General features: G+C 40.8%; 1 protein-coding gene across 2 annotated transcripts in view; it reads left to right on the forward strand.

Moving 5' to 3' along the window:
* The window catches only part of ube2g1a (ubiquitin-conjugating enzyme E2G 1a (UBC7 homolog, yeast)), a 72069-nt gene that overhangs the window by 15690 nt on the left and 43160 nt on the right, over window positions 1–13219 (forward strand). The window lies entirely within an intron of this gene.

Raw genomic sequence — 13219 nt, forward strand, 5'->3', positions numbered from 1 at the left:
AACGTCTGCAACACAAATTCCCAGCTCGGCAAACAGAACCACAACAACGAGCACCCGAGCTACAAATCTTCTCACAAACTTTGAATTGGTATTGTTGCCCAATTGCTGTATTTGTCCTTCCATTCACTAGGCCCTACACATTGAGTAATACCTTTGCTTAACAAAGAAACTAAAGTATCTATGCCAATGGTATGTACATAGGTTAAGGCCACAGACCAGCCATGATGGAACAGCTTGAGGGACTAAATGGTCTACTCCAAGATAGACTAATTAGTAATAGATCACATGGGATCCAGGGGGAGTTCCCAGTTATCTGCAAAAGTGACTTGACAGTCGAAGATGGTGGGTGGTGGTAGAGGGTTGTTTTTCAGACTGGAGGCTTGTGACCTGCCACTCAGCTCATTGGCCCTGATCAAGATCCCGTTGTAATCTGAGGTAACCTTCTTCACTGTCCACTGTACCTCCAATTTTGCGAGTTGGACTGAAGGGTCTTTTTTTTTCCGTGCTTTTTTCTTTCAGTCTCTATGACCAGCCCAGCAGCATTCCACTGGACTTGGTGCTGGATCCACTGTTTGTAATTTTATATAAAATGGTTTGGATGAGTGTCTAGGAGGCATAGTTAGTTTGTGGATGACACCAAAATTGGTGGTATAGTTGACTGTGAAGGAGATTATCTTGGAATACATAGGGATTTTGATCAATTGGCTCAATAGGCTGAGGAGTGGCTGGTGAAGTTTAAATTTAGCTAAAAGTGAGGTTTAAAAAACACGCAGGGTAGGCCTTATACAGCTAATGGAAGGGCACTGGGTAATATTGAGCAGAAGCACCCAAATGTGCAGGTGCAGTGGTTCTTTGAAATTTGCGTTGCAGGTAGGATGGATCAGAAGACATTGACACACTTGCCTTCATTGCTCAGACCACTGCGTTTTGGAGATGGGGTGTCAAGTTGAGGTTGTACAGGATGTCGGTGAGGCCTCTTCTGGAGTACTGTTCATTTTTTGGTTGCCATGTTATAGGAAGGATATTAAATTGAAGGTTCAGAAAAGATTTACCAGGATTTTGCTGGGAATGGAAAGATTAAGGAGGCTGGATGAGCTGGGAACTTTTACTAGAGTGTAGGAAGTTGAGAGGTGAGCTTTAAAGTCTTATAAAATTACGAGAGGCATAGATGAGGCAAATAGCAAAGGCCTTTTCCTTGGGATGTGGGAGTTCAGAACTAGGAGGCATAATTGAAAGGATGGACCTGAGGGGCAAGTTTTTCCCGCAGAGTGGTTTGTAAGTGGGACGAACTGTCAGAAATGGTAGATGCAGGTACATTTACGACTGAAGTCATTTGGAGAGGTACATGAATAGGAAAGGCTCAGCGGGATATGGGCCAAGCACAGGCAAGTGGGACTAGTTTTAGTTTGGGAAACTTGGTTGGCATGGACTAGTTGGATAGAAGCACTGCTTCCGTGCTGTATGACTCTTCCTGTTTAAAGATGTTGAGGTCCGTGAGATTCCCTTTTTACTATTGAGTGATTAGTTAACTTGGTCTCTATTCTTCCAGGTTTATGTGGGTCTTTTGGGCCTGATGTGTGAGCAACCACTTCAGCTATAGTAATGTTGTGTGTCAGCACTATATCCAAAATAACATTTGGTTTTTCTAATAACATGTTTGAGCTTAAATGTTGAAGAACAAAGCTGTAATGCAAGACTGGGTGACTGAAATAGCAGTCCAAATGTTCTGTCCCTGAACTGCCTTTTCAGTAATGTGTATATAAATTGTCCAGTGCTTATTGTTTTTCGAGACACTAATGACACAGATGAATGAGAAATGAGCTATAACACTTTTGAAGCAAGTAAACCTCTGATTTGGTGTAAAAAGTATTTTTAAAAACAAGCAAAGCTTTTTTGCCTTGGAATAGGTGCAGATGTGACAGCTACATTGCTACAACAGCAAAATATTTTCATATGGTACTACTTGGTGGTGAGTCAATTACTCTCCTCTTGGAAAGAAAATAGCATAAATACAAATTTAGAAAGTTTGTAAAAGTTTGGGGTTTTTAACTGACACGTGGAAAATAGTTTTCCTTGCTGCCAAACAATGTAATCTAGGGGATTCGAGCCACAATCTGATGTTTTTATTTGTTGATGCTTTTATTTTGCAGCGAGTCTAAATGGTTAAGCATCTAGTGCATGATAAATTGTTGGCCTGTGATATTTGAAAGTATTGACTTCTATTTGAGTTAATTTAGAGTTTTTCACTTATCTCCTAGGCTGTTAACTGTCAGATGATCCAAGGCAATACTGCAGATTCTGGAAATCTGGCATGACAAGTGCCTTTTTCCATAGGGTGGGGAAATTCAGAACTAGGGGGCATATTTTTAAGGTGAGAAGAGAAAGATTTAATAAGGACATAAGGGACAACTTTATTGCACAGAGGGTAGTTCCTATGTGGAGTAAATGCCACTAAGTGCTGGATGTTTAAAAGGCATTTAGATAAGTACATGAATAGAAAAGGCTTGGAGAGATATAGGCTAAACACTAGCAGGTGGGGCGAGCCTAGTTTGGGAATGTGACTAGCATGGAGTAGTTGGACTGTATGACTAATGACATTTAAATCAGCAAATGCTTGATTCTCGGGTCAGGTGCCATCTGTGGAGAGGGTACCATCAACCTGAAATTCAGTCAGGCTGGAAAACATTGAAATGTAAGTTGTTTTAAGGAAGTCACAAGTGGGATTGGGGTAGGAGGTTGGATTGACTGGCTTTAAAGCTGTATGGCCAAAGGGCCTAGTAATGAAATAAGAAACAAAAGTTATCTCTCCAGGAGATGTGGTGTTGAATCCTGAACAGCTGTCAAAAACAAGAGGAAAGTCAAAACTAATTAAGTGAAAGGAAACAGTGGACAGTGGTTGTGCTATGAAATTAATTTTGAGGGGGCTCTAAATAAACAATTGAAAGTGCTGTTCCTGGAATGTGTTTTCATTGGAACACAGCAAGAGGCTTGGGTTAAAACAGAGAATTTTCCAGATTGAATTTAACTTTTTTGTGAACAAAATACAGTAAACCCCGGCAAGCTTCCACATTGACAGGTAAATGCCAGTGCTGTGGTTATACTGGAAATGTTTATCTAGATTTACAACTAATTGTGGAGCAGGGGAATTCACTAGATCCAGGATGTTTCCTATTCAAAAACCTTTCATTTGTTTTAATATCATTACTTTTGGAGATTTCAGGCAGATGGATCTCCATTCAGCACTTCTGATTGAAGATAGGTGCAAATATTTCAGCCTTGTCTTTTGTGATGGTGTGTTAGGTTCTGACACCATCAGAATGGGGGATGTTCATGGGCCGCTGCTCTCTTTGTTTTGTTATCCACCTAAGTTTGGCTCAACATGTCAGGGCTATTGCCATAATGTAATGAATATAGTTTCCAGCTCAAATAGCCCAATGTCAAGGTGGTGGAATTTGCAATTGAGAAAGCTCAAAAAAAAAATCGAGTCTTTAGCACCAAAAAAGGGCCAAATGGTCCTTAGAGTCTGTGGTCAAAAACAACCATCTAATCTCCCTTTCAGCACTTGACCCATACTCTTGCATTCCTGACTTTGTAAGTGTGAATCTAAGTACTAAAATTTTATGAAGGTTACTAACAGACAATTCCAGATTACCAACACCCTTTGCATATATAAGTTTTTCTCTCATATCCTCGAAACCTCCTGCCCCTTACCTTTAAATCCATGTCCCCTTGCTTATTTATCTCCTCTTGAAGGAGAAAAGTTTCATCTCATTGACCCCCATCTATGCCCCTTGTAATTTTTATAAATCTCAATCGCCACCTATTGCCCTTGCTCCCAAGACGTCTTTAGTCTTTCCAATCTCTCTTTGCTACTTTAAAAAAAACCCTTCAGTACAATCATAGAACAGCACAGCACAGTACAGCCCCTCGATGATGTGCTGACCTCTTATCCTACTCTAACATCAAACTAACCTACATAGCCTTCATTTTGCTATCACCCATGTGCCTACCCAAGGGTTGCTTAAATGTCCCTAATGTCTCTCATTCTACCACCACCACTGGCAGTGCATTCCACATACCCACCACTGTGTAAAGAACTGACCTCTGACATCTCCTTTAAACCCTCAATTACCTTAAAATTATGCCCCCCCCCCCCCCCCGCCGTGATAACCATTTCCTTATCAAATGCCTTGCTAAATTCATGTCCACCACATCCACTGCTCTTAATCATCTTGTTTTTCACATCCTCAAAGATTTCAATAAGGTTTGAGGCATGACCTGCCCCCCTCCAAAGTCATGCTGACTATCTCTAAACTATGGTTTTCCATGTAAACATAAATACTGTTGTCAGAATTCTCTCCAATAATTTGTTCCAACAATGTTCTTGCGATGGCCCAACCAATATTTTATACAGTTGTAATGACATCTCTAGGCATTTAAAGTGAATAAAGTATCCCAGTGACTGCCTCAACCACTTTATCTACCTGACCCTCTACGTTTAAGGGACCAGTGGATGTGAACACACTGATCTTTTGCTTCCAGGTTTGCATCATTTCTTATTTATCCAGATTGAATTCCACTTGTCACTGATCAAGCCATCTGACCTGCCTGTCTATACCTTTCTGTAGTCTAAGACGGTGTCTGTCTTCCTCACCGTTTACCACTGCATCGGTTTTTATCCACCAGCTTACAATTCAACCCTGTTATGTTCAAGTCTAAATTGTTTATATCTACCACTAACAGCAAGGGCCCAACACTGGTCCCCACACAACCACTTGCTTCTGGATACTTGGTCATAAAAACATCCCTGAAACAATTTCCCCCTGTGCCCTGCCTGCTCCCAATTCTGCATCCAATTAGCCAAATTTCCTTGGATCCCAAAAGCTCTTAGATTTTATTTATCAGGCTCCCAGGTGGACCTGATTTAAAAATGTTACTAAAGGATGACACAGTGGTTAACACTGTTATCTGTCAGGGACCAAGGCTTGATTCCAGCCTTGGGTGACTGCTTGTACAATTGCCCCATGTCTGTATGCATTTTTGCTGATGCTCTGGTTTCCTTCCACAGTGTTAAGATGTGCAGATTAGGTGGATTGGCCATGGTAAATGCAGAATTACAGAATGGACGGGTCTGAGTGGAATGTTCTTTGAAGGGTGGATGCAAACTCAATGGTCTGAACAGCCTCTTGCTCCACCTTCATGATTCTATTCGGTGCTCTGAAGTCTGCGTTGACTACATAAATGCATTGGCCTTGTCTTTGTACATAGTTACCGCTTCAAAATATTCAGTCAAGTTGAACATCTGTCCTTAAACCATGCTGGTTGTTCTTGATTAATCCATGCCTCTTTTTAAATTGATTAATTCTGTCCCTTAGAATTGCTTCCAATAGCTTCCCCACAACTGAGATTTTTTGTCTGACAGGCCTGTAGTTTCCTGGTTCATTCCTTGCTCCCTTGTTGAATAACAGTCCACATTGACTTTCTGCCAATCTCTGGCAATTCTCCTGTACCAAGGAGGAATTGAAAATGATTACCAATGTTGCTGCTATTTTCTTCCTTGCCTCACTCGATACCCTGGAATGTATTTTATCCAGCCCTGGAGATGTATCTACCAGACCACTCGACCATCTATATCTATGCTAACTTCTAAGTATATCACAGTCCTTCTCCCTGATTTTTCTTTGTCCCAAATCATCCCCTCACTTGTGATCACTCGCAAAAGGTAGTCATTTAGAACCCCACTGTATTCTCTGGCACCATGTGCAAATTGATCCTCAGGTCTTTAATGGGCTGTGCTCTTTCCCTAATTATCATTAATGTAATTGCAAAATGATGACGGGCTTTGCTTCATTTTACCAGCCATTCTTCTTTCATGCTCCTTTTTTTTCTCTCCTGGTTTCTTTCTTTACACATGCTAGGGCTTAATGGCCAGTGATCGTTTGTTGTTTTAAGCACTTGGTACCTTCTGTAGGCCTCTGTTTTTCTCTTTAACCACTCCTGTATGTCCTGTTAATCTCCAGAGTTCATAGAATCTGCTGGTCCCAACTCTTTATTTTGGACCATGTTGGCTCTGTACTCAGTTTGTTCCTTGAATGCTGTTACCAAAAAGTGTCAGCTCCTGATCACTGTGGCCAAATTTGACTTAGCATTGTCCTTTGGCATGTGCCCTACTTTGTTGTATGTTTTGCCTTGTTTTGTGCACTTCGTAAAATACTACTTCACTTTGTTAATCTACCTGACTCCTTGTGTTCTTCCTTGTTTTTAGGAATATAAATGCAGAAGCAGACCATTGAGCTCACTCTGAGGCTTATAATATGGTCATGAATGGTTTCTGCGATGGTAATCAATAAACCATGATATTCTTTTCACTTCAGTAGCAACTTATTAAATTCTAAATGCCTTTTTACTTTTGGGCTTTATTCAGCCAGTTTGGAGCATTGTTATTTGACAGGGATGCTTCAGGTCAGTAGACTGAGACCAAGTGATGTTTAATGTTGGTTAAGGAGACTTGGGAGGACTAGATGTTTATATTTAGGGTGCAAGTACAGTAGAACGTGCATATTCGCGGATTTGGTTTCTGCGGTTTGAGTTCTTCATGGTTTACTGGTTTACGTGGAACTTTCCAAAAATAATTCCAGAGGCTGCCGAGGAAGTAAGCTTTTCCATTTAAATGATACAATCCGCAGTTTCGTGTATCCATGATATGTCTTGGAATGCAGCCCCTGCGGATATTGGGGGGGGGGGGGGGGGGAGACACCTGTAATTGTATTGAAATTAAACTTTGATCAGAAAAGCACATGCCTAGACCCTGTCTAAACAATATTTAAAATTGCTGATTACACGTCATTAAATAGACATGCACTCCATCCGAATTTCCAAGAGAACTTAGAGGTGGGCCCAAGTCCCCGTTAACATGTATCTGTTGACATTATTTGCAAGAAGGTCATTGACTGTGATCGTGAACTCAGTTGAAATGAGCTTTTGGATGCATTTTGAATATTGGAAGAATAAACTTGCTCTGACTGTATACTTGAGCATTAAAAATCCCAGTTGAGTTTGAGAGTCTGTTACAGCTAAACGTAACTGATTCCCAGCTAGTTAGGTTAGCCTAGTTGACTCGGTTGCTGGTTTTTCATGCAATTTCAACGGCATTGGTCCCTTTCCCACATCAGCCGAAGTTACCACAAACTACTCTCCTTTCCCTGAGCTGTGATGGTCTTCAGGTTAAACTACCACTGACTGTCGGTATGTCTCTAAGAAGAGTCAACCCGATGATTGATAGATTACCATGAAAAGGTAAACTTAACTTATTTACGCATGCAGTGCACATGTAAACCTAAATCTGCCTATAATACCTAGGCTTATTCTTTTCATTTTTGCATAAGGTTGTAACTTCTTAGTTCTTTATCAAAACTTGGTTTAATGGAATTGTTTCTTTTAAAATCTCTTGAGTGCTACTGATTTTGTTTTTTCTAACCTCCTGTCATCTTGGATGCATAGTCTCCAGTATTGCCAGTTTTTTTAATCTTGTGAAATGAAACAGCTAAGTTGAAACACTTGAGTCTTTTTAGAAAATAAGAAAATGGAGCAGGTGTAGACCTAAATGTTCCTTTGTGTCTGCTCTGCTCTGGGAATCATTGTGGCTCAGTGGTTAGCACTGCTACTTTACTGCACCAGGGACCTGGGTTTGATTCCAGCCTTTGGTGACTGTGTGGAGTTTACACTTTCTCAGTGTCTGTATGGGTTTCCTCCCCCAATCCAAAGATATTAGGTGAATTGGCAATGCTAAACTGCCCATAGTGCCTGGGGATGTGCGAGCTAGGTGGATTACCATGGAGAAGGCAGGGTTACAAGAGTAGGCTAGGGGGTTGGTCTGGGTGGGGTGCCATTCGGAGGGTCTGTATGGACTTGATGGCCTATTTCCACACTGTAGGGATTCTGATATGTGGTTGATCTGGTATAGCAATGTAAGTGGACTGTTGGCCTTTAAGTGGGCCTAAATGAATATGGTCTGTTGCCTACTGTGGTTTTTTTTCACACAAGACCATTTGTTTCCCCATGCGATGTGAAGGCAAAATTAAAATGTGAAATAAGGAAGTTTGATTTCAGAAGTTAAATGCCATATATCCTATAATTGTACTGGTAAAGGTTAAAAAAAAGTCAACATTTATGTCTGGTCAAGGAGGGACCTCATTGTCATGTTCCTGCAGAGCGGCCGGTAAGACATTGCAATATTTGCACTTAGGTTGTTGGGTATTGATACTTTGCAACTGAGATTTTGAACTGAGCCTTGAAACATGACTTGTATTTTACAAGTTGATGTTGGCTCCATCTCTGGTTACTTAGGAGCTTCTTTCAAGCCTGGTGCTCCTCTGCTTTTTCCAAAAGCCAAGTTTCCCATCCAAAAGTATTTTGCACAGTCGAGGGTTTCCTGACACATACTATTCACACCCTTTGGCAGAACATACTGTCCTAGGAAAGTATAAACTCATTTGACCTATTTGAAATATTCCAACATTTTACAGTTGTACTTGTTTGCGACTTTGGAAAACAAATGACTACTGTAGCTTTCAGATGTCTTCCTTTCTAGTTCATTTCCCATTGTATTGCCTTTATTTCCTGTGAAGGTTTTTAGTTATTACTGCTCTGACATTAATGTTTTTCTCCCTGCTATCAGCTGTGGAGTGGTTCCAGAGTTTTTATTTTTCTGGCTTTTTAAAATCAAAACGTTAATGGTGAAAGGGAACCTGGATCCCAATGAGTATTTGTGCTATTTCTTGCAAATGCAAGGTTAGATCTAACAAAACTTTCATGCGGTAAGGTTTGGACTCTTGCCTGTACTTTTGTTTGATATTTTCTGGCATGAAGTAAAGCCAGCTAGGAATGGTGCAGAATCTGGGCTGCATCTCTTCTTTTTTTTCTCTCTATTCTGATTGAGTTCTGCAAGCAGATCAGCTGGAGGGAGGGCAGAATTGTTACTAATTGAGTTGAAATAATTTCTAGTGAGCTGTTGAATATCTTGACATAAAGCTAAGATTGGCGCTATCTGTGCTCTAACTTTGGACCATTAATTGGTTTTGAGTAGCACTTGTTTGCATTTTGATTTGTGTACCATTTAATTGGAAAACCTCTTGCATTGATCCTTGACAATGAAGTTGTAAACTTACCAAAATGTGTTCAGTTGATCTACATAAGGCTGTCTTCAGTGTATTTCGATCTCTTCAGTATTATAGCATTTCACTCTGGTGTGCAATGTTTTAGCCAGCTTAACTTCCTAATCTTTCACCATTTTTTTTATAGTAGTCTTATGCTTTGTGAAATATATTAATATCTGCAGTTGCTGCATTTGTACTTGTCTGACAGAATTACTATGTTCAACTGCTGTCCCACTGTTTGTTACCTGCTAATTCTGAATTCATCTGCATGTGGACAAATGCTGGAGGTAAAACCCAAATGTCAGCCTTTGGTTATAATCTCACTCAGGATGAACTGAACAGATTTTGTTTAGTCCTCTGTAGGAGAAATTAACATCAACAAATTCTGAAATATTGCTTATTACAGATTCAGCCAGGAGATCTTTTTGTATCCACCCTGGTGTGATTTCAAGACTGCAGAGCCGTGACACCTGCCTTAGATATGATTTGAATTTTGAATTCAAGGGCACTTGACAGTGAAATGTTAAAATTGATTGGAATTTCAAATGATTGCTGCGATATGCTGCTTGTTTCTCCTCTCTGACACCTATAGGTCTATTGTTTGAGTTCCTTAGCTGAATCTAGTTTCATATCTCTCGAATTGCACTCCACAATACCGTGAAATTGTGGTTGGTTGAGAGACTGTACTGCTAACAATCCTTCACAAGCCACGTCCAACACTGTCCAAATTATATAGCTCCCTGTGATTACTCTATTCTGCAGTTTGAGGATTGTGCCCTTTTTCACGTTATGACATCTGAACTGGTAAATTGCTTTCTCATCTCTCCCAGGTGGTAGTAAATATGATCTATGGATTTCAACTGGTACCTCCTGTAGTTGATTGAATGGAGTGGCATGGTCACTCAGTGGCTAGCACTGCTGCTTCACTGTGTCAGGGACCTGGGTTCAGTTCCACTCTCTGCTCACCGTGGAGCTTGCACACACTCCGTGTCTGCGTGGGTTTTATTTGGTTTCCTCCCACAGTCTAAAGGTATGCAGGTTATGTAGATTAGCCATGCTAAATTATACCATGGTGTCTAGGGATGTGCAGGCTAGGTAGGTTAACCAGGGGAAATGCAGATTTATAGGAATAGGGTAGGTCTGACTGGGATGATCTTTGGGGGTCATTGTGGACTTGTTAGTGCAGAAGCAGGTCATTTGGCCTGTGGGGATTCTATGGAGCATTCAATAGGTACTTCACTTGAAGTATTGTCACTTGGCAATTTTCTTTGACTCCATCAAAGCCTCTAACAATTGTACTTGCAAATTTATCGCTAACTCAAATGAAACAAATGCAATGCTGGAGCAAATCTGATCTGACATCTGTGAAAGAAGAGAGTTAATGTATTGCGTCCTGTGTGACTCTTATGGCACTTAAGGTTCTGAAGAAAAATTAAACTCTTTTTTTTCTCTCACGCTGTCAGGCTGCCTCCTGAGGTTCTCCAGCTTTCTGCATTTGTTTCAAATTTGCAACATCTGCAGTATTTTGCTTTTACTGATTGGCCATTTAGCATGTGCCAGAGACTTTCTCTTTTTCTTTATTATTCACTGCATATGATTGCCTATCCATTACTTAAGCCTTTTGTCCCTAAGCTATCCAAATCAAGCAAAGATTTCCTTCAGTTCCATTTGCTTGGCAATGATTTTTTTCCCCCCATAACAACTGCATGTGAAATTTGTACTGAAGCCTGTAGGATTCCTGTGCTTGGTTACTGCTGTAATTAAATCACTAACAGGGAGTAACTCAATATAGATTTTAGTGACATCATTCAGATGGGAGTCCTTGGCTGTATTTAGAAATTTCAGAATTGACCTAGCTAACCAGCATGCAGATACCTATCTGACTCATCTTTTATTTTACAATATAATCATAAAGAACCTGTTTCCACACTGTAGGGGTTCTTCAGCCCAAAAGGTCCCCACCGACCTTCCAAAGAGTTACCCATCCAGGCCCGTTTCCCTACATTTTATTCCTGACTAATACACCTAAAATACACATCCCCTGAATACTATGGACAATTTAACATGGCCAGTGAGTTTTGATAAGATTTGTAATCTTAATGTGGCCAATTCACCTAACCCCAGAATCCAAAGATGCGCGGAGGAAACGCACGCAGACGTGGGGAGAATGTGCAAACTCCACATCGTTGCCTGAGGCTGAAATCTAACCCGGATCCCTGGCGCTGAGGCAGCAGTGCTAACCACTGAGCACTTGGCTTGAGGGAGCTGAATGGCCACCTCCTAATTCATATGTATGCTTGACTGGGTACAGTCCCTGCATAAGTGTTCACAAGTCTGCTTCTAGTATGATGTGACAGGACCTAATCCAAGTTACAAATTGGTAGTTGCATTGATGCATCGCCTGTATCAGAAATTCTCTCAATATTTAGACTTTGTGGTCTGATGTAATTGCTTTTGCTTTAACGGCTATTGATTTAAATAGGTTGTTTGGACATTAACACCATGATCACACAATGTGTTGTCCTTAACTTGCAGAACAAAATTTCATATTTATAAATCCAAGTATAATAGCTTATTTTACCCCTCCAGTAGCAGACAGTAAGCTGGTGCAGGCTTAGAGTATGTCATTGTCATTTTTGGAGGCTGATTCAGGGTGCCTGGAATCCAGTATTCTTCTTTCCACCCACGTGGCCCCAGTCACCGAATATTTGTTTGTTTCATCTCCAATTTTGTGCTTGGGCTAAGGGTCTCCTTTCACCTGAGTCAGACTGCATGCATCAGTACTTGAACTTAGGACGTTTGATTCTGCTCTTTGTGACTAAGTGGTGTTTGTGTTTAGAACAAATAAATCAGTGTTTTGAAAGTGAAAGCTATCCCTCAAAAATTGCACTTGAATTGAAGATTCTGGGTTTCCTGTTGAAGCTGAGTCATTAAGCATATCTCTAAGGCTGAGAGATATTTTAACCAGTAAGGGAATCCAGGTGGTGGAGCAGGGTGCGTGGGCAGGAAAGTGGAGTTGTGAATTATTGAATCGGTGAAGATCTGTGAATGGTAGGGCAGACTCTGGCTGAATAGCCTACTTCTATGTCTTATGGTCTATCTTGATTTTTGACAAGAAACTCTAACCCATCTGCAGACACTAGCAAATAGTGATTGGTGGCTCAGGTGGTAAATTTGTTTGCAGCTGGAAGGTTTGTTCTCAGACATTTGTCACCATGCTAGGTAACGTGATCAGTGAGCCTTTGGTGAAATGCTGGTGTTCATCCCACTTTATATTTGTCTTGGTTTGTTAAGGTGCTTGATATCATTTCAGATTATTTTTCTGAGGTTGGTAAGTGGAGTCCAAATTGATGTTTACTGATGGAGTTCAGCTTTGAATGCAAGGCCATCTGACTGAGCGTCACCTGCTAACAACTATACTTTCCACATGAATGCTTCAGGCAACCCGTATTACCAAAATGTCTCCAGTACAAACCGCTGCTCGATACCCCACAAGTCAAAAGAATATCAGCAGAGTGGGTGCAGAATGCTGAGAGAAATGATAAATGATGCCCACAATAGATTCCACGAACAATCAGGAAATTTTGTGCTACAAACCTTTGTACACTAATATGACACACCAGGAATGGACAAGCACACAATGAGCCATCAGCATCAAACAACAGACCAAGAAAAATAAAACATCCCCATAAGAAAACTGGACAAGCACTCAAAACAACAACACAAGCTTGGATCAATAACCTATTGGATCAACCACTTACAGGAAAAAAGCCATCCTAGTAAGAAGGATGAACTACAAATAGAGAGACCTGGACAAAAAGGACTACTTAGCAGCATTAGAATCAACCCTGAAAGGCATTGGATTCTCAGAAGAAACACAGCAGACCGTCAGACAGTTGCACTAACACAAAGCAGGAAAAAGAAAGGGAACACCCTCAACACAGGAAAGGAAAGCCCTTGAAGGACTCGGACAGAAACATTGTAATCCCACCTGCAGACAAAGGGCGCATGACTGCTATTCTAAACCGAACACAGTACGTTGACAAGGTGAACTCACTGTTCGC

The sequence above is a fragment of the Hemiscyllium ocellatum genome, chromosome 31, assembly GCF_020745735.1.
Source record: "Hemiscyllium ocellatum isolate sHemOce1 chromosome 31, sHemOce1.pat.X.cur, whole genome shotgun sequence".
Taxonomy (NCBI): Eukaryota; Metazoa; Chordata; class Chondrichthyes; order Orectolobiformes; family Hemiscylliidae; genus Hemiscyllium; species Hemiscyllium ocellatum.